The following is a 23,040-nucleotide window of genomic DNA, read 5'->3' as shown; positions in this document are numbered from 1 at the left end:
CTGTTAATAATTAATGATAATTTCCATAATGGAGAGTGACACATTGTATTGTACCTAAGCTCAAGATAACTGGGACTGCCATTCACTCTTGTTCTGACCCATGTGATAAGCATGGTGTAGTAAACCTGATGTAGAGCAGAACTGGGGGGATGGGGGTGCAGAAACGATCATCTCGTCCAGCAACTGGAGAAAGTTGTGTTTCCAAAAACCATCCTGAGCCAAAGAATGCATGGGGTCTTCAAATAAGAAAATATAACATTTTAGAAAAAGAATTACCTCTGATTTAATAAATGAATTTATTACATAGAAAGATGTCTAAAGGGTAGCCTCAGAAGATAGAATGACCCACATCTGTTGTCTTCCTTAATCTGTCACTAGGTAAGTGGCAGAATAGACTGTATAAGAATTAAGGACAAACAGGAACCACTTCTGAGCACATCCCTGAACTCTACTTGTGGTCTACACCAGTCAATATTCAATCTCAAATTGCATTAGAGTATGTGGCACCATCAGCCTCCTCACCTTCTCCTGTCACAGACCTTCTAAATTGGAACTTCCAGGGTGGCAGATATTGTTAATTGCCTACCCAATGTCAAGTGCCCCTTGTTTCTTGCTAACATAACCCCAATTTTGTACAGGGAAAATTCTAAAGGGAAAATCAGCTACAATTCTCTTTTTCACACTCCCTTACAGCTAGGTAGGGTTTGCCATGTGACACAGTTCTAGTCATTGAGATAAGTGGAAGTCTCTGAATGAGAGCTTCTAAGAAAACTTGCGTTCTTGATTAGAAGAAGATCAATGTCTCTGGCATGACTCTTCCCACTTCTTCCTGATTCAAATGACTTAAATGTGGACACTGCAAGCTGGAGATGCAGCTGCTATCATGTTACCATAGGCAATAACTTAAACACTAAGGAGAGCATAACGAGGATCTAGAAAGAGCTTGGGTTTTTGATAACTTTGTTGAGCACCAGCTCTGAGCCACATACCTCTGCATGTGCTTTGATTTGATGAAGCTCAGCCCTTATTTGTTGAAGCCACTTCTGATTGGTCATTCTCTTACCTGAAAGGAAACATATTCCTAAATGATATAGGTGGTCTGAGAACCTGTACTTTAAAAAGCTGCACAAGTGATTAGATGTCTGAAAAGCATTTGAGGCTGCGTACAGTGGCTTATACCTGTAATCCCAGCACTTTGGGAGGCCACAGCTGGAGGATCACTTGCGCCCAAGAGTTCAAGACCAGCCTGAGCAACATGGCAAGATGCTATCGCTGCAAAATAAAAAGTTAAAAAATTAGCTGGATGTGGTGGTGAATGCCTGTAGTCCCAGCTACTCTGGAGGCTGAGGCAGGAGGACTGCTTGACTCCAGGAGGTCAAGACTGTAGTGAGCTGTGATCACACCACTGCAAACCAGCCTGGGCAACAGAGAGAGACCCTCTCTTGAAAAATAAAAATAAAAACTAAAAAACATTTGAAACCTAACCTATTCAAAACAGAACTCTTGATTTCTACCCTCAGAAAAACCTCTGCTCTTCTCCCGGCCTTCTCCATCTCAGTAATAGGCACTATCCCCCGTTGCTCAAGCCAGAAACCTTGCAGTCATCCTTCACTTCCCTATTTCTCTCGTTGGCCATCCACTTTATCAGAAGTTATTGACTCTATCTCCAAAGTATGTCCTGAATCCACCCACAACATCACTTCCTGTCCACTCCCATTTCCTCAGTCCAGGCTGCCACCATTGCCTTCTAACTAGTTTTTCTCCATGAGCCAGTCTTTAATAATACATGTCAGATCATGCCATTCTCTGCCTAATACCCACTGAGAGCTTCCCATTGCACTCAGGCTACAACCCTACCACAGCCAGGAAGGCTTACATCATCTGCCCCTGCTGCCTCTGAGATCTTAGCTTACACCACTACCCCATCACTCACAGGGCTCCAATCTCTCCGGCCTTCTCTGTGTTCCTTAAACACACGAAGTTCCTGAGTGCCAGGGAGTTCTTTGCCCTGCATCCACTCTACCTGGCATATTTTTCCTCTATAATCTGCTCATCTTATTATTTAGGTGTTGGCTTAAACACCACCTCTTCACACTTGCGTTTTCTGACATCTCTGTCTAAAGCAGTCCTCCAGTCCCTCTCTATCACAACATTCTGCTTTGTATTCATAGCACTTATCACAATCTGATATTTTATCATTTATTTGTTTATTGATTTGTTTTTTTCATTCCTGCCATTAGAATGTAGGCTCCCTGAGTACAGCAATTTTGTCTGTCCTATTCTTTGGTGAATCTCCAGCACTTAAAATGATGCCTAACATAAAACAGAAACCAATAGCACATAAACACATTTATCAAATAAATGATTTCACACCGACATGATGGAGCCGCTTAGGTAAAGCATACAGATAATTTAATTTCTTCTTTTACATTGGATGGAGTGTCTTCATCACAAGAAATATACTCTTTATTGAGTAGATGAGGAATGTTGACTTCATTTATGCCGTACATTTGTAATTTCATTGACCTTCGCTATTGTGGTCTTGCCACAGCTGGTAGCTTGTTGCTCACTCTTTTCAAGAAGAAGAAGATATGTTTTGACTTGGGTCCTATAGTAAGCTGCAAAAAAAATTTTCCCCCATTGGATATATTCTGAATTTTTCCCCTCGTTACCTATTAGTAGTACAGCACCAAGATCTAGTTAGTTTCATAAAACATTCAGAGTTGAAAGTTTCTGAATCTGCAGAGGGATGACTTCCTAGGACTTACTCTCGTCTATCACTTCATTTACCTATAACTAAAAAAACAAAACCTAACCTACATGGGGCCTGGGATAAGTAGAGTAATTTAATTTAAAAGATAAATTATGCCAATAATGTACATTACCACATGCCGAAGAGTCACCAACCTGCTTTAGTTCAACTTTGTTACCAAATTACTCATCTTAATTACTGCCTTCTTCTTTTCCTTATCTCATTTTTCCCTAGTCATATTAATGGTCACATAATATTAGACAATGTTCACTAAGCTTAACTCTAAAAATAATGGCTGTTTTAAATCAGAGTTAATTAGTATGTCAAGAAGTTCAGGTAATTATGAGGCCATGTGATAAAAAAAAAAAGGGGGGGGGCATTAGAAAAAAAAGTCACTTTACCAAACGTTACATGCACGATTCTATAAAGTATTTTTAATATTTTTCTTAACATTGCCACTGAACACTAAGTAACAAATTCTTCAGAGCTCGTTTGTCATTGCTAACTACAGGTGAGTGAGCCCCCCCTAATCCTGCAATCACCGCAGAAGATAGATTTAACATTAATTTATGAATCTCAGTGTCGTTTCTCTTCTAGGTTTAATAGTGAATCATGGTTTATACTATTTATATTTCATCACACATAAGGAAGGTTGTCAAGAGCAAAGATCAGAGTAACATAATTCTCTTTCTCATCTTCATCAGCAGCTCCTGGAGAACACACACTGGTTTGAGGAGAATTGGAAGGCACATTGTCCTTGGATCTATGTGGAAGTGTTCTGGGACTTCAAGGGGAAGGAGCAAGTGTTTTGAGGGATGCCTTAGAGAGCTGCATACATTTGGAATGAGCATCATAAATAGAAGACCTGCTATTGTGGATATCATGGCCTGCAGACGTCCGTCTGTGGGCCCGCTGAGGGTACCTGTAACCTCTCTCTCAATCCTTCACAAAATAATCACAATTGCAGTGAAATAGAGAAAGAAAAAAAAATGATTGTCTTTGTTTCAATGTTTCCTGAAATACATTTCTGCTAGAAAAATAAGCCTTATCTCTTCAAAGTCAACACTAGCAAAGAAGCCAAAGGTGGGGGAAAAAAAGGAGACTTGGAAAACAAAAGTAAGACGAGCCCCTCATTGCAGAAATAGATCCTTAGGGACATATGAAGCTTTGGGTCATTGGGTTAAGTTGTTAACAGGGCAGCAGAGAGATCATGAACAGGAAGACCTGGGCCAACCTGGGGCTGGCAGTGCTGAGGGTCCCACTGGGGAGCAGGCTGAGGCCCTCTGTCTCATGACCCCCTGCGAAATCTAAGGGAGCCTGACTTCAGGTTGAGAGACGCCAGCCTACACTATTGTCTATTTTCAACTATATCAAGTTCTCAAGTTCAGGGCAAAATTGTGAACATTTTCAATCTATTAAATTTATTCAGTACCTGCCAAGTTCAAAGTACTATACCTATGGACTGTATAAAAGTACCTTTGCTTTGGGCTCCTATGACCATCTTTCTGTCCCTTGTAACAATGTGCCACACTGATTATAACTGATCATTTAACTGCCCATCTTTACATCAGAGCTCAAAGCCTTGAACTGTGCCTATCCTAATCCCATTACCTCTCCAGGGCCTAGAAGGTGCTCAAAAAAAATGTGTTTGCAGGGCCAAGATGGCAGACTAGAAGAAGCTCATGTGTGCCACTCTCATGGAGAGGAAACCAAAGGGCTGGTGACCACTGAACCTGCAGGTCAATCATCTGAGAAACCATGTCAGGATCCATCAAGGCAGCAGGGGAACACAGAGAGCATAGGAGTGAAGCTGGGCAACAGCCTGTCTGAGCTCAATGCAGGGCCAGGAGAACCTCTACAACACGGGAAAGGGTAAGTGAGTGAAAGCCCCCTTTATTGTCCATAGTGCTATCAGCATTCTGGGCAAAGTCATTCAAGTCTCTAGGGAGTTCCAAACTTTCCCACATTTTCCTGTCTTCTTCTGAGCCCTGAAAATTGTTCCAACCTCTGCCTGTTACCCAGTTCCAAAATTGCCTCCACATTTTTGGGTATTTTTCCAGCAGCTCCCCACTCCCAGTACCAATTTACTATATTAGTTTGTTTTCATACTGCTGATAAACACATACCCACCCCCCACCCACAAGGGGGTGTCATGCTCTCCATAGAGACCTGTGCAAGACTGGGAATGGGAGAAGCCCCATGGTCCACCAATGCCCCCTACAATGCTTCTAGACTGAAGCAGAGAGCCACCTGGATGTTTTATGGGAGCAAGTCACAGTCCAAGGGGACCTCTACTAGCCTTGCATTTCAGGGATAAAGCCTACTTGATTGAAGTGGATTAGCTGTTTGGTGTGCTGCTAGATTTGATTTCCTAGTATTTTGTTGAGGATTTTTGCATCTATGTTTACTAAAGATGTTGGCCTAAAGTTTTCTTTTTTTGTTACGTCTCTGCCAGGTTTTGGGATCAGGATTATGCTGGCCTTATACAGTGAGTTAGGGAAAAGTCTATCCTCCTCAATTCTGGGGAATAGTTTCAGGAGGAATGGCACAGGCTCTTCCTTATACATCTGGTAGAATCAGCCACGAATCCATCTGGTCCTGGGCTTTTGCTGGTTAGTAGGTTCTTTATTACTGATCTGATTCAACTTCAGATCTCACTATTGTTCTGTTCAGGGATTTAGTCTCCTCCTGATTCAAACTTGGGAAGTCGTACAATTCCAGGAATTTATCTATTTCTTTTAGGTTTTCTAGTTTGTATTCACAGAGGTGTTCATAATAGTCCCTGAGCGTTTGTTATATTCTGTGGGATCAGTGGTGGTGTCCATTTTGTCATTTCTGATTGCGTTTATTTGGATATTCTCTCTTTTTTCTTTTTAGTCTAGCTAGTGATCTATCTATATTATTAATTCCTTCAAAGAACCAACTCCTGGATTATTGATCTTTTGTATAGGTTTTTGCATCTCAGTTTCCTTCAGTTCAGTTCTGATTTCAGTTATTTCTTGTCTTCAGCTAGCCTTGGGGTTGGTTTGCTCTTGTTTCTTTAGTTCCTCTAATTGTGATGTTAGGTTGTTAGTTAGAGATCTTTCTATCTTTTGATGCAGGTATTTGGCACTATAAACTTCCCTCTTCACATTGCTTTGACTGTGTCCCAGAGATTCTGGTTATGTTGTATCTTTTTTCTTATTCATTTCAAAGAATTATGATTTCTGTCTTAATTTCATTATTTACCCAGAAGTCATTCAAGAGCAGGTTATTTAATTTCTATGTAATTGTATGGTTTTGAGTGATTTTCTTAGCTTGACTTCTATTTTTATCATACTGTGGTCCAAGAGCATGGTTGGTATAATTTTTTTTTAATTTGCTGAGGATTGTTTTATGCCTGATTGTGTGGTCAGTTTTACAGTATATGCCACATAAAGATGAAAAGAATGAGATTTGGTCTCTTTATATAATCTCATATTTCTTGAAGGCTTTGTTTATTCTTCTTTATTATTTTTTTAATTTATTTTTGTTTAACTGAGTTGTTTTGGAGAGCCAGTTTTCAAGCTCTAAGATTCTTTTCTCACCTTGGTCAATTCTGCTGTTAATACTTGCAATTACATTTTGAAATTCTACCAGTGTGTTTTTCAGCTCTATCAGATCAGTAAGGTTCTGTCTTATAATGGCTAGGAGTCATGTGCCCTGCTGTCTGGGTGTTTCCCAAGACAACAGGAGGCTGCACCCTCCAGATGAGTTCCCACAGAAGCAGGACTGCTGGGTGGAAGCTCTAGCAGGTATTGCCTGCCTGGCTATCAGCAGTGGGGCTTGCTGGGGTCACCTGCCCTGCTGTCTGGGTGCTTCCTGTAACAACAGGAAGCTGCATCCACTGGCTGAGTTCATAGTGGGACCACTGATCTGGAAGCTCCAGCACTCATTGCCCATCTGTTTACCAGTGGTAGGGTCACATGCTCTGCCATCTGGATGTTTCCTGGGACAAAAGGAAGCTGTTTCCTCTAGCTGAGTTTACACAGATCAGGGATGCTGAGCCTAAGCTCTAGTAGGCATTGCCCATCTGGTTACCAGTGGCAGAGGCGGGTGGGGTTGCAGACTCTGCCGTCCAGGTGTTTTTCAGGACAACAGGAAGCCACATCCACAGCTGAATTCACACAGAAGCAGTACCTTTGGGCTGGAAGCTGGTGCTAAGTCCCATTCAGCAAGGAAATGGAGAGCAATCTTATTGCTGTCAGGCAGCACAACTGTAGCTGGGGTTTTGGCACCGGTACCTAGAGACTTGTGGAATGGCTTTGCCCAAAATGCTGATGACAATATGGACAATAAAGTCCAGACTGAGGTGGTCTCAGACAGAAATGAGGAACTTGTTGGGAACTGGAGCAAAGGTGACTCTCGTTATGTTTTAGCAAAGAGACTGGCAGAATTTTGTCTCTGCCCTAGAGATGTGTGGAACTTTGAACTTGAGAGAGATGATTTAGGGTATCTGGCGGGAGTAATTTCTAAGCAGCAAAGCATTCAAGAGGTGACTTGGGTGCTGTTAAAGGCATTCAATTTTTTAAGAGAAGCAGAGCATAAATGTTTGGAAAATTTGGAGCCTGACAATGTGGTAGAACAGAAAAACCCATTTTCTGAGGAGAAATTCAAGTCAGCTGCAGAAAATTGCATAAGTAACAAGTGGCTGAATGTTAATCCCTAAGATAATGGAAAAAATGTCTCCAGAGCATGTCAGAGGTCTTCACAGTAGCACCTCCCATCACAGGCCCAGAGTCCTAGGAAGAAAAAATGGTTTTGTGGGCCAGGCCCAGGGTTCCTATGCTGTATGCAGTCCAGGGACCTGGTGCCCTGCATTACAGTCACTCTAGTCATGACTAAAAGGGGCCAAGGTACAGCTCAGGTTGCAGCTTCAGAGGGGGCAAGCTCCAAGCCTTGGCAGCTTCCATGTGGTATTGAGCCTGCAGGTGCACAGAAGTCAAGAATTGAGGTTTGGGAGCCTCCGCCTTGATTTCAGAAGATGCATGGAAACACCTGGATGTCTAGGCAGAAGTTTGTTACAGGGTCAGGGTCCTCATGAAGAACCTCTGCTAGGGCAGTGTGGAAGGGAAATGTGGAGTTGGAACCCCCACACACACAGAGTCCCTACTGGGGCACCACCTAATGGAGCTGTGAGAAGAGGGCCACCATCCTCCAGACCCCAGAATGGTAGATCCACTGAGAGCTTGCACCACGTGCCTGGAAAAGCTGCAGCCATTCAACACCAGCCCCTGGGAAAGTAGCTGGGAGAGAGGTTATACCCTGCAGAGCCACAGAGGTGGAGCTTCCCAAGACCATGGGAACCCACCTTTTGCATCAGTGTGACCTAAATGGGAGAATGGAGTCAAAGGAGATCATTTTGGAGCTTTAAGATTTGAGTTCCCTGTTGAATTTTGGATTTGCATGGGGCCTGTAGTCCCTTTGCTTTGGCCAATTTCTCCCACTTGAAATGGCTGTATTTACCCAACGCCAGTACCCCCCTTGTATCTAGGAAGTAACTAACTTGCTTTTGATTTTACAGGCTCATAGGCAGAAGGAACGTGGCTGCCTCAGAAGAGACTTTGGACTGCAGACTTGGAGTTAATGCTGAAATGACTTAAGACTTTGGGAGACTGTTGGGAAGGCATGATTGTTTTAAAAATGTGAAGATATGAGACTTGAGAGGGGCTGCGTGGGGGAATGATATGGTTTGGCTCTGTGTCCCTACCCAAGTTTCATCTTGTAGTTCCCATAATTCCCAAGTGTTCTGGGAGAGAGCCAGTGGAAGATGATTGAATCATGGGGGCAGGTGTTTCCCATGCTGGTCTTATGACAGTGAATGGGTCTAACAAGATCTGATGGTTTTAAAAATGACAGTTTCCCTGCACAAGCTCTCTTTTGCCTGCTGCCATCAATGTAAGGTGTGACTTTCTCCTCCTTGCCTTCTGCCATGATTGTGAGGCCTCCCCAGCTACATGGAACTGTAAGTCCAATAAACCTCTTTTATTTATAAATTGCCCAATCTTGGGTATGTGTTTATCAGCAGCATGAAAATATACTAATACACCAAGGAAATCCTAAGCAAAAAGAACAAGCTGGAGGTATCACATTGACCCAATTTCAAACTGTACTACAGGGCTACAGTAACAAAAACAGCATGGCAGTAGTACGAAAACAGACACACAGGCCAATGGGACAGAATAATGAGCCCAGAAACAATACTGCACACCTACAGCCATCTGATCTTTGACAAAGTTGACATAAACAAGTAATGGGAAAAGTACTCCCTATTCAATAAACGGTGCTGGGATAACTGGCTAGCCATATGCAGATTGAAACTGGACCCCCTCCTTACACCATATACAAAAACCAGATCAAGATGGATTAAAGACTTAAATGTGAAACCTAAAATTATAAAAATCTTAGAAGATGACCTAGGAAATACCATTCTAGAGATAGGACCTGGAAAAGATTTCATGATGAGGACACCAAAAGCAAATTCAACAAAAATAGCAGTTGACAAATGGGACCTAATTAAGCTAAAGAGCTTCTGCATAGCAAAAGAAAACTATCAACAGAGTAAACAGACAACCTACAGAATGGAAGAAAATATTTGCAAACTCTGCACCTGACAAAAGTCTAATATCCAACATCTATAAGGAACTTAAACAAATTTATAAACTCTGCCTCTGACAAAGTTCTAATATCCAACATCTGTAAGGAACTTAAACAAATTTACAATAAAAAAACAATCCCACTAAAAAGTGGGCAATGAACAGGAACAGGCACTTTTCAAAAGAAGACATACACGTGGCCAACAAGCATATAAAAATATACACACCATCACTAATCATTAGAGAACTGCAAATAAAAACCACGATGAGATACCATCTCACACTAGTAAGAATGGCTATTATTAAAAAGGCAAATAATAACAGATGTTGGTAAGGTTGTGGAGAAAAGGGAACACATACACTGTTGGTGGGAATGTAAATTCCCAGCCATTGTGGAAGGCAATTTGGCAATTTCACAAAGAACTTAAAAAAGCATTACTATTTGACCCAGTAATCCCATTATTGGGTATGTACCCAAAGGAATATAAATGATTCTACCATAAAGACACATGCACACGTACATTCATCATGGCACTATTCACAACAGCAAAGACATGGAATCAACCTAAATGCCCAGCAACAGTAGACTGGATTTAAAAAAATATGGTACACATGCACAATGGAATACTATGTATCCATCAAAAAGAATGAAATAATGTCCTTTGCAGCAACACGTATGCAGCTGGAGGCCATTATCCTAAGCAAACTAACATAGGAACAGAAACCCTAATGCCACATGTTCTCACTTATAAGTGGGAGCTAAACTTTGAATACATATGGACACCAAGAAGGTAACAAAAACCACCAGGGCCTACTAGATGGTGCAAGTTGAGAAGAGTATAAGAATTGAAAAACTACCTGTCAGGTACTATGCTTATTACCTAAGTGATAAAATAATCTGTACATCAAATTCCCATAACACACAGTTTACCCACATAACAAATCTGCACGTATACTCCTGAAACTAAAATAAAAAGAAATATGTTGGAATAAGTGACTAGAAGCTCATAAAATAGTTTAAGAAATAAGATGTAAACACCTAAAAAAAATAAGAAGAAGAAAAGAGGTGTCACAGACAGCACATAATGAGCTACTGAATACAAAGTAAAACAAGTCCTCAAGGAGAGAGAGAGAGAGATATTTCTTCAGGCTGGCATGGAGAATCCCTCAGGTTATTAGAGGAACCCTAACTCTGAATCTGTCCCATGCTTTTCTAGCACAGAAACAGAAGCACCTATCCAATGAGAGAGGCAGAGTAGGAAAACGAAGGGACCAACTGGGGGGCAGGCACTTTTTCTATTCATTAATATTTTAGGTATTTCATGTTTAAATTACACCAGTGTAGTCATTATTAATTAATTTAATTTAATTTAATTTAATTGGCTACAATGAACTATACTCATTTTGAAGACTATAATCAATTTATGGACCACAATGATTCTGAGGAAGAGTTGAGAACTCATATTAATTTACCATTAATTTAATTAATGATTAAGTACCAAGCACTTAACTACATGGTCTCATTTCATCTATGTGACTATCTATTAGATGCCATATCCCCATTTTGTGTATGAGGATACTGAGCCTCAAAGGAGTTATGTGAAGTAGACCAATCACAGTTCACAGCAACTGCCTTCCAAGGCATAGCTTCCCTATTAAACCCCAAATACTGATGTCATTAGATCCCAGTCCGTTGAACCCAACAAGTTAAATGAACAGCTCATAGATAGTCAACTGAAGCCAGGCTACATTTAGTCAAAACATGAGGAACTCTTTTCAGTGTGGAGGGACTGTGGATTGCTGAGAAGCTGGGAAAGTAATGTACCAGTCTAAAAATACCAAAATCGAGTACAGCAATAACTTCAAAGACAGAAATCTTCAAGGTAGTGCATGATCCAAGAGCATAGGCAGTGAGCATGATAGGAAAAGGCAACATCCATTCCATGAAGTGATTCCAGTCATGTCTATAAGACCCCTTCTAAAATAATCTCTGCTACCACCTCTGTCTGACCATCCTCATTTAGATATTTACTCCTCAGCCTAAGAAATGATATTTTGCTATCATCAATTGCCATCACTTTCCTTCAACTCAATTTGAAAAATACTTATCGGTTACCTATTAGAAGGGAAAGTAGAATTCTAGCACTGGGGTACAAAACAGAATAAAACCAGGTTCCTGGCCTCAGGGGCAAATGGAAAAAGAACCCCACATAATTTGAGTTTACTCTTAGTAGAGTCAGCAAAGTATCATGGGTATGCATAAAAAGGAGTGATCAATTTTGCCTCCCCACCTCCATTTCCTGTCCCAACCCTCTGTACATGTCTGACTCCTCACCACTGCTATGAAGAGATCCTCTGTTTCTACTGTTCTCGCTCACTGTGGTAGGCAGAATGGCCTCCAAATATGTCCAGGCCCCAATTGTTGGAAGCTGCCAATATGTTACAATAAGAGTCTTTGCAAATACAATTTAGGTTATAGACTTTAAGAGACAGAGATTATTCTGAATTATCTTGGTAGACCCAGTCTAATCAAATGAACCCTTTAAAGCAGAGATCTTTCTTCCACTGGAGTTAGAGAGATGCAGTAGAAGGAGAAGGCAGAGACTCCAGATGGAAAAGATAATGGGATGAGGAATGCAGGCAGTTGTAAGGAGGTGAAAGATGCTCCTGACTCACAGCCAGCAAGGAAATTGGGACCTTAGCCCTGCAACCATAGGAACTGAATTCTGCCAGTGACCTGAATGGCCTCAAAAGTGGATTCTTCCCCAGAGCTCTAGACACTTAGATGGTATCCTTGTGAGAACCTAAGCAAAAATCAACTGAGTCATGCTGTGCTAGACTTTAGACCCATGGAAACTGAGATAATAAATGGGCATTGTTTTAAACCTCTGAGTTGCTGGTCTTTTGTTTCAGCAGCCATAGAAAACCAACATGCTGCCCCAAATGCTCTTATACCATCCTTGGCCATCTTCATTCCTTAGTCTTGTTCCAAAGCCATGCCATCTGTAAAGCCTTTCCCAAGCCCAAGAAAAACAAAGCTCTCCTTTTTCTGCATTCTTGTCACATCTTGTATGGACTTGCAGGAGAGTAATTATTTCCCTCCCTTGTAGTGTTACTAGCTATTTTCCCACTAGGTTATATCATGTGTCTTAATTCGGTTTTGTGTTCCCCACACACCCAGCTACTTTGGCATAGACAGAAAAACAATAGCAGACTGCCGTTCAACCCACTCATATTTAGCATCCTTGGGTATACAGCACTAGTAGGCATTCAGATGTCTTTTTGGCTGGCACCCAGGATAGTGGGATGTCAGTCCAAGACAATTCATGGTAAGAAGGGCAGTGTTATACAAGCAGAATAGCTCATTAGTTGACACCATTTTATTAACCTATATTGACTGCCTTTTAAATGCAAATTGAATGCTTTAGTGAAAACTAAATTGAAATATTACATTGGAATTAGCCTTGATAAAAGAACATCACAGATTGATGCTGGTATCATCACCTGCACAGCCATAAATTACCAGTGCATCAAAAGCCAACTTGATTATTGTTCCTCAGTTAAACAAGGACAATTTAGTGTTTCAGCAAAACCACTAATTCATTGAGAGATATAGCAAGAAACTCTATAAATAAAAGAGCTAAGGAGTAAAATGATACTCATTATTTAAAATAAACTAACACTTTAATATATCAATTGTGCTTTCTTAGAATTGTCACCCAATTTATTTGAATAGCTAATTAGCAGAAGGTAAGAACCATCTGGGATGTGGAAAGATGGTAAATCAAATTCAGTCTTTTAGAATATATGATAATATATAACTCTAGTGACCTTATGGGGGAAGTATGGAAATATATTAGACATAATACATATTGTCTAAACTCACTTAGCACTAACATTCATCATATATTATAACTATTAAACTACATATCACATCTAACCTCCAAGCAAATTTAGAAATCTCATGGGATTCCACAGTCCTTGACTCCAAAGAGAAATCAAAGCTCCCAGTGGAGGTATAACCATGAAATATGTGCCTGTGTGTGCATTATTATTATTGATGTAATTGCTTCAAGTGATGCACTCACTCTAGGTAAAGAAAATCTATAGGGAAGTTCTGATTTATCTCATCACTGCAAGGTGTCCTCCATACTTGAGTAGAGTGAAATATTTATCCGTTTGTTAAAAGGGAAGTGCTAATTGGCCAATCTGGTTAAACTCCCTGGAGGGAAAACCGGATGAATGGAAAGTTGTTAGGAGGTGTAAACAGATCAGAAAAGGTAAGCCAAACCATAAATCAAAACCCAAATAATTGTTAGAGAGAAAATAATTCACAGGGCAGAAAATACCATAAACTGTGTACATGTATGCTAACACTGACAGTGATGAGGATGTTGGGAAAAACCTCTACTCCCTGACTGGCCAAAAATTTGATTGCAAAGAGGCTCAATAATTGTGCATAGGGCCGTGGAGTGCAGCTGCATTAGGCCCTAGTCCCTAGGTCTTGACTCCTTCATTCAACCAACCAGAACTGTTTGAGTATGTACTGCTGGACCAGATAGTGTGGTGATGAGAAAATGAAGCAGAGATAAATCCTATCATCAAGAGGTCTGAGCAGAAAATTTAACAGCAGTAAAAGGAGCAGTGGTTTTCAAACTTGTAACAAAAGTAATCTCATATAGAACCTCACCAAGTAAAACAGACAAAAATGCAGCTTTTTCAGTTGAAGTCAAGGCCCAAGTCCTGGGTTCCAGCTAATTTAACATCTCAAGCCCCACAACTTTGGGTCCCTGAATTACATCCAGTGACCCCTTGGGCTCTACATAGCATCATTTGAAAACAGTCATTCTGACACAACCAATCAATGTAGAAAATGACATGTTTCATACAGGAACAAAGAAGGTTCTATGAGAAGATAGAGAAAGTTTAGTTTCATTTTATTGAATTTTAATTAAATAAACAAAAATCTCTTTTTTGGTGATTTTAGAAATACTAGGATAGGGGTCTACTGTAGATAGGGAGCTCAGGAAAGGTATCTTTAGGTCGTATGTTCGCTTTCAGACTCTAAATTCCAAAAGATGAAAGGAAGAACATTCCAACCACAGCTGGCAGCACATTCAATAAGCTCCACAACGACCTGTATGGTGGGGTTGTGGGAAACAAGAGGAGAAATGGTAGGAGATGGGCTCTGACTGGTGAGCGGCAGCCATGAAGGGAGTTTGGATTCTAGTCTAGATGCAGCAGGAAACCACTGCAACATTTTTAAGCACTGGAATCGCAAGGTATGATTTACATTTTCAAAAGGTTGTTTTGACTGTAATGTGGAGAATAGATTATAAGGGTCATGAGTAAAAGCAAAGGTTGCTGTAGTTGCACAGTCAGAGACTATCACATCTGAATGTATGAATGGAGACCAGCAGACAGATTCATGGAGTATTTTGGAGACAGAGCTGAGAGATTTGTGGATTGGAAAGGAGGGTAGGGAGGACAATGGGGTAGAGTGGAATTAAGGATGACATCTAGTTATTGACCTGAACAATGAATGGGTGGATAGGCTACCCTTTGATGAGGTGAGAAGGGCTGGAAGAGGAGCAGGTTTGGGGCATGGGAAAGAGAAGGAATGAAGAGTTCGAGAGAAAAGAAAGGTTCCTAGGTTGGCTTGAACAACTAGCCCATTACCTCATTGACTCTTTAGAGCAACCCTATAATGTGATTCCCATTTTTCACCTGAGGAGACTGAAGTTCAAGCAAGTTAAATAACTAATGTGTCTAAGGACACTCAGCAAGGGAGTGCCAGGGCTGGGATTTGAGCCAAGGTGTTTGATTCTAGAGTTGACAAGCGTAATTTCTACATACTACCTCCCACTACAGAAAGAGTGGAGTTATATGGAGATTTCATCTCAATAAGCTTATCTTTCCATACTTATAAAATTAGGTAAATCACCTTCACTGCATAAGAGTTGTGAAATTCAAGGCGATAAATGCGGAAGTTCTCCCTGCACTGTACAGTTGTTTATAAGAATGAAATATATTTTTTCAGCCATTGAATCTTGGCATATATTCTTGAGTCCGTGAACTCTGACTTTTCTGGTTTTGACTATGGCCACATCCTAGCCTGGTAGATTTCTGCTGCCTTATTCAGTTTCCAGTCACAGGACTTTCTGGATCCCACTCCTGGGGGGCTCTAAAGGGGACTGAGAGACTCTAGTCTGAGTGTGGGGCAGTGCCTTACTCTCAAATATTTCTGGAGAACTTTGGAATCCCCCTGCTTCCAGGCTTCCATTTGTGATTTACCTTCACGACATAACATGTCATGCTGAACCTGGGGTTGACATTTCAACATACATAGGGATGCTGTCATGTCCACAGTGGCAGTGACTCATGTCCTCTGTGGGAAGCTTTCTCATGACACTCTACAAACCGTGGGAGCTACTCTTAGCCTGTAGCTGAGACAGTCCTTGACAACTGCCAAGTCACTGTCTCTTTGAGCTAGGAAGTGAGGAGAAGGGAAAGGGAGAAAGAAAGAGGTGACCATCTGGCAAATCCTACTGGGTCCTGCGCCCCATGGCAGGGACTGTTACTCATATTATCTCTTTTAACCCTCATAACAATCTTGGGAGACAACAATTAGTATTCTCATTTACAAAATCAAGAACCTGGAGCTCAGAGTTCATTTAGCTTGCCGAAATCCACACACCAGGTTAGAGGGAGAGTCACAACTCTGAACTACATAGATCTGACTCTAAAATACAATGGTTTGATTCTACTAGGCCATAGTGCCAAAGCATAGAATCAAGAGAGAGGGGAGGCAGAAAAGAAGACAAAAGGGTCTTCTTAAAGTGTGCTCTTGGAATCCTACCAAAAACATGAAGTCACGAGTCCATAGTGACTGAAAATTCATTTGATTTTCAGCTCAGGCATGTCAGAAAAAAAATATAGTTTCAGTTATTGTTATACATATAGAATGTAGGTTATCAAACTATAATGAAAACCATCAGCCATATTTAACCAGCCAGATTTTTATTTCCCAAGGCCACGATAAGGAAGATGACTGAAATTCAGTTTGCATAACTATAAAGAAACTATGTTAGCAAAAGGACAGGGAGGGCAGCTTATTCCATTGCTAAGAGAATCAATTCTTCTATCCAAATGAGAATGCCAGGTGAGAAATGGGGATTTACATGGCTACCTTTCACCAGAATGATTTGATTTATGTAAGTAAATTCTATACTTTGCTGGCTCCTAAATCCAGAGCGGTGCAGTTAAGTTGATGCATATCAGAGCCGACTCCCTTTCTCATTTCAAGTTGATAATTTGAATGCTTACCAAAGTTTCTATGTTAACTTTCAAGGTTTTAAAAATGAAGCAAGTTTCTGTTCTCCATCAGACTCAGGAGCAATGGGAATTAATGTAATATTGTCTTTAATGAAACGTAGTGGGGATGTGTGATTCATGTTTGTTCTCAATTCTTTCCTTCTCTTTAAAACATCATAAAATGAAAAATACAACAGCTGTTTCATATTAAAGAGAAATGCAAATGTGCATTAATGCAGCTCAAGAAATATTTAATGTGTTCCGAGAATTTATTATTTATATGAATGGAATCAATCTACATTTTCCCCATTCAATAAAATGGCATTTATTTCAATGGCTTAGCCAGTTATTTAAGCCAAAGCACAAAAAAAGAGATGGTGTAGAATTTAAGTAATGGGTGCGTTTCTTTTTCCTAAAAGTATAGAATAAAGAAGAATTCAGATGCTTTTTGCTCACCAAAGATATAAAAACACCACATTCTGTTTATGCCTAGTTTACTCGATTAACAAGTTTCAGTTGCATGGGAAATCTCATCAGAGGAGTCAAATTGTTCAGGCTGAGCTTTGTCAGGGGGGCGAACTGTGTTCAAACCCAGGTACTTCTTGTGCTGGTAAATTGTGTTCGGAAAAGGCCTCCTGGTGAGCAGTAATGCTTTCTCATTATTATACTCCTTCTATTATCTACTTTGGATGCAGATATAAATTATTTAAAACAGGAGAGGTTTCCCTCGCTAATTAAAGGCAGGCTGACTAACCAGCTCCCATCAATGCCTAAGGCTTCATTCCATGCACAATCCTCCAACCAGTCTAATAGCCCACTCCCATGGTTTTGCTAGGTAATTTTCATCAGTCATGTGTGTACCATGGAAACCCGACAGCTGTGCACTTGGATGACCTTATTATCATTAGCAGCAAATTAGTTGTTGAGTAGGGAATTTTTCATCAGGAAAGACTACATGATTTCATAAACTTGGGAATGGCCAGGTTCTATTTATTTTTTCTAACTGTAATTTACAACATAGGAAATGAGCACATTTAGAGTGAAATTCACACTGTAATGAAGAGGGATATATCTGAAGTTTCTTTCTAACACATTTTCTACATTCCTTTATTCTCTTCCAGGGAATAAGAGAATTGCCATCATTTAGAAATTTTCCCAGTGAATGAACAAGAGGAGTATTTTAGTGTCATTTGCTTTTGGCTTTGGAAGCAACAAAAGGTGCCTCCTGGTGGTCAGGAGATCAACAATTCTCTGGGATACTGGGAAAATCATTTAAATAATTGCCCCAAAAAGGAGATCTTTAGGTCCCTATGATGAAAGAAGCACGTTTTGATGTTAAGATTAGCCCAGAAAGAGCCACAAAACCTGCTGAAGACATGATCACTCACTAGATCATGTTTCAAACAGGTCAGTGGACATTAATTTTGCAGCCCTAGTTGCATAGCCCAGACAGCACTTTTCTATCAGGCATCTCAGTACTCCATATATTAGAACAGAGCTGTCATTGTTTTTACCTCTCAGACATTTAAATTTTCTTTTATTGCCTTTAATTTAATATCTAAGCAAGCTCTTATGCTTCAAAAAATACTCCTAATGGAAGATTTCACTGCTCTTTCTTCTGCAAGAGTAGCTTCTCTAGAGGAGGCAGTAGTTTTGTCATAATTAGCCCTTCAACTATCTGATAATTACCAAAAGCTCATTCTCCTGGCTGTTAGCATCCATGTGCTATGTAGATCAATTTCTTTGTAATTCCACAGTAGTGTTGCCAAATAAGACAATGACCCTGTAAATATTAAAGATGATCTGTGGGTATGCAGTTAAGGATAGAATGAGTGGTATAGACTGCACAACTTCCTTCCCTTTCTTTCATGAACCCTCAAGGTGATGTCCATGTTGTTACACCAGCCTCAGTTCTCTGTGAGCAAAATTTTGAAGGATGTAAGATAAGACTTCTGCCTTCTCCTGCATTCCCTGTAGCCTCTCTCTTTTCATCTCTCATCTCATCCCAACACTACTGCACTCTAAAGGAACCAGAGGCAGGCTGGACGGTGCTCACGTAAACCCCTTGAGGGGAGTGGAGTAGATACTGTGGTGCTCCGTCAAGGGCTGCTCTCCAGGACCAACACACTCATCCTCATCTGTTGGGAATGTCAGCTAGTGAAGGCTCCCCACAGCCTCCACCCCTGGATATTCCTTGCCCAAGTTTGCACCCACTCCTAGGGAGCAGCCCACAGTTAATGACTGGCTAATGCTGAGATACAAAGGTCTAACTTCTTAGCCTCCATTGGAACAACTCTAAAGGGTCATCGCAGCTCCAGGGCCCCCATAGGGTTGGCTGAGGCCCCAGGTGCAATCTCCCTGCACATCAGCTTCTCCATCTGCTCAGTGTTGCCTTTCTCACCTCCTTATGGGGACGTATCTCCCAAGAGTGCTCCCCAATAAACCTTCAGCACCGAACTTCTCATCTTTAATTGTGTTTCCAGTGAACCCAATTGAAGGCAGAGGGTTACCCCCAGTAGTCTTAGACTGCTATGTCATAAGGAGGGGCAGCAGAACCATTCCCCAAAGAGGTAAGAGTCACAACCAGGAATACAAAGTGGTTAGATCCAAAACAGAACAAAAAGTGTTAGATCCAAAACGTGAGCTAGGAACTAAATTCAATAATCCAAAATAAAATGAAATGAGGTTCAAGACACAGGCATAATCAAGTGCTTTAGTACTAATTGCAAAAACAGAGAGTACACAGCTTTTTACATCTGAATCTATCATATCTCCTTAAATGAGCTGGTCCCTCATGGCATCTTCTGGTTGCTCAGAACACTTACTAAAGTGCATTTTAATCGACCTTCATTCTCAGTCTCCTACAGTCCAGCCACACTGGTCATAACCGTTTCCACTGTACACACCATAACATGGAATCCTGCAAACATGGCCCACCCACCACCCGCTCCAGAGTTTCATTTGAAATTCCAAGGCTGAGTAGCCCATTCAGTCCCATATGTCTTCATCCCAGCTCTCTGCCTCTCCTCACTGTCTTCCATAGTCCAGGCCATGAGTCAACCCCTCTAGACATCTGTCAAAGTTCTCTGAGCACTTTGGAAGTTCAGTCTATTGCCAAGAAGTTACCTTAGGTTCTCAATGTTGCTTATTCTGCGTACAGATGCAGGGAGAAGAGGGCCTAACACATTTGCTTTAAATGCAGACATGTTTTTCTCTCAGGCATTTGTTTTTCCTGCATCTCAGCAGGAAGGAGATCCAATATTCTCCTGCCACCATTCCAGGCCACAGACAATGCTTATATCCCCTCTGAGTTATGATGGCGAATATTGACTGGGCACTTGCTATGGACTAGGCACTATTCTGAGTGATTTACATGTTTTATCTCAGTAATTTGTATAACAACCTTGTGACACACAGTTAATATGACCCCTGTTTTATTGATGAGGAAACAGGGGTACAGAGGGGTGACCTACCTTCTCCCACAATCAGAAAGTGGTAGAGCCAGGTTTTGAACTCAGCCAGTGCCCCCAACCAATAGGCTCTTTGGTCTTGCCCCACACCTAGCATCCACTGACATCCATTTTGCCTTCCATATGTTGAGGATTTCCTCTCCACTCTGGACGCTGCCAGTACCCAGTAATGACATCCCCAGTAATGTAATATCAACATCCCAGGGATGACCCCACCAAAGCCCTCACTTTCCAGTTCCTTGGCCTCATCTGTTTCAATAGTATGCACTCGAGGCCTTCAGTAATTGACTCCCAGGGTCATATGCTTTGCAAATATTCAACTCTGAAATGTCCCTCTGCCCGTCGCCTGCTCTCCTCGACTCATCCTGCCTCCTCATTCCTTCCAAACTTCTCTTTGCCCCCACTCCCTCCTCTGTGGGTATGGCCTACCCCTCTTTCCACCTTTCGATTACCTTCCTTCCCTCATCAGCCTCTGTTCCTGTCTCCCCTTCAATACCTCTTTCATCCACACCTGAAACTCCCTCACTTTCCTCTCATCGCACACATTATGCTAATCCCCTGTCCTGCACTTTTCTGTCTTTTTTTTTCCAGTGACTCTCACTCCCTGAGTAAAGGGAAAAATCCAAGTTCCTAAGCAAGACCTTGAAGGTACCGCATGGTCTTCCTCAATCTGTTCACATCCCACCACTGCTGTCCCCCACAACTTGGGATTCTGGCCACAGTGAGCCCCAGTCTCAAACATGCCATGCTTCTCCGTATCTTCTTGTCAGAAATATCTTCCCTTCTCCCCCTCTGGAAGGAAGCAACAGAACCTGGTGACTTCTTGGACAGAGGACTGGGGGAGAAGAAGGAGGAAGGGAGAGGATGAGAGTAGTGGATGAAATAGAAGATGACTTAGAGATGTTTACTCTGAGCACTTGCAAAGAGGCAAGTGCCATTACACTGCAGGGACTCCTTCAAGGAGGAAAAGCAGGCAAGATACAGAGTCAAACTGGGCCTTCTCCAACCAGAGGTATAGATGAAACGCCCCATAAGAGCATCATAAAAACAATCACAATCACAGTTCAACATTGATGCCCCCAACAATTATGCACATTTTACTATGATTATGTGCCAATAATTAGCCATGAGATATAGTTTATATGGATTACAAAAGCAAATTGGCCAGGCGCAGTGGCTCACACCTGTAATCCCAACACTTTGGGAGGCCAAGGTGGACGGATCATTTGAGGCCAGGAGTTCGAGACCAGCCTGGCCAGCATGGTGAAACCCCATCTCTACTAAAAATACAAAAATTAGCCAAGTGTGGTGACACACAGCTGTAGTCCCAGTTACTCGAAAGACTGAGGCAGGAGAATCGCTTGAACCCAGGAGGCAGGGTTTGCAGTGAGCCAAAATTGCACCACTGTATTCCAGCCTGGGCGACAGAGCAAGACTTCATCTCAAAAAAAAAAAAAAAGCAAATGAATTTAAGAATATTTTAGAATAGGCCGGGCGCGGTGGCTCAAGCCTGTAATCTCAGCACTTTGGGAGGCCAAGACGGGCAGATCACGAGGTCAGGAGATTGAGACCATCCTGGCTAACATGGTGAAACCCCGTCTCTACTAAAAATACAAAAAATTAGCCGGGCATGGTGGCGGGTGCCTGTAGTCCCAGCTACTCGGGAGGCTGAGGCAGGAGAATGGCATGAACCCAGGAGGCGGAGCTTGCAGTGAGCTGAGATCCGGCCACTGTACTCCAGCCTGGGCGACAGAGCGAGACTCCGTCTCAGAAAAAAAAAAAAAAAAAAGAATATTTTAGAATATAATGACATTCAGATAGCTGATAAAATACGAAGAAATCAACAGAACTTATCTATATAACTGCAAGCTACTTGGAAATATGATAAATATCCTTGATGACAATAAATGTGTAAGTGGACTAATAAAGTGAGTTGTCTCACATCTTACTAATAATTTATGAGATGTACTTCCAAACACTTGTAATACTACCAGGATATTTGTACATAGATTATTATAATGAACTTTGCCATTAGGACTAATGATGTTATATATTAAAACCAAATTTATCTGAGTCATTAATTTGAGATGCCTCACAAAGGACATTTATGTATACTGTTTTATTTATCCTTTGCGTACCTTTAAAACTACTTCAAAATCTTAGCTTTAGAATTTTATATATTTTGAAATTTTGATTTTCTAGAGAAAATATGGAAGTAAAACAGTAAATGGGTAAGAACCGAGGTCAGCTTACAAAGCAGAAGCATGCCCTTTATGCCCTAGAAACCAGGGACCACATAGTGTTTACTTACTGGAAGAATTTAAGCTTTATCATATGTCTATTGTTATCACAAAAAATATTTTCCTGCCAGAGGTAAAGTGTTCTTTAAATGCAGTGTGGTTTCTCTTATATCAGAAGCTCAGAAAAGAGGTTGCTAGTTGTTCTTACAGAAACAAGGGCAACTTAATGCCAAAGACTCACAATATTATGACATTGTCATTAGTCTAAGTTCAAGGAAACCCACAGAGTAAATATGTTGCTTGTAAAAATCACAAACACTGCAAAAAAATTCAGGTTTTATTAGGTTAATGACAGCGATGTAGGAAAGTTACACAATCACATACAAAACCATTGACAAATGAGGATCTGACAAAGCTAGACCTGTCAACTATAAAAAAGAAAACTTACAAACATGGTAATAGAATAAAGATATCAGAGGGGAAAAATATGAATATCAAAAGATCAAGGGAAATTTTTAAGGAAATTGATGAATTCTGCAAACATTTTTGTGCTGTGAAGTTTAAGCATAAAGTAAAGGCTGTTGCATTATGCTATCATACCATTTCACTACATAAAAATATCAACACTAGATTTAGTCTCAATAAATATC

The 23,040-nt window shown here is 41.0% G+C and overlaps 1 long non-coding RNA gene and 1 pseudogene across 1 annotated transcript in view; one reads left to right on the top strand and one right to left on the bottom strand.

Moving 5' to 3' along the window:
• The window catches only part of LOC126948836 (B-cell CLL/lymphoma 7 protein family member C-like), a 1,005,321-nt pseudogene that overhangs the window by 400,579 nt on the left and 581,702 nt on the right, over window positions 1–23,040 (top strand).
• Window positions 1–23,040, bottom strand: part of LOC126948853 (uncharacterized) — a 56,327-nt gene that overhangs the window by 5,927 nt on the left and 27,360 nt on the right. Inside the window, exons 2-3 of the long non-coding RNA XR_007723548.1 lie at window positions 1,180–1,272; window positions 990–1,063 (exon numbers count right to left, since the gene is read on the bottom strand). This is a non-coding gene — a long non-coding RNA (uncharacterized LOC126948853). The remainder of the gene's footprint in view (window positions 1–989; window positions 1,064–1,179; window positions 1,273–23,040) is intronic.

This window comes from Macaca thibetana, chromosome 2 (genome assembly GCF_024542745.1).
Source record: "Macaca thibetana thibetana isolate TM-01 chromosome 2, ASM2454274v1, whole genome shotgun sequence".
NCBI classification, from domain to species: Eukaryota; Metazoa; Chordata; class Mammalia; order Primates; family Cercopithecidae; genus Macaca; species Macaca thibetana.
This window is presented reverse-complemented; position numbering and strand designations above follow the sequence as displayed.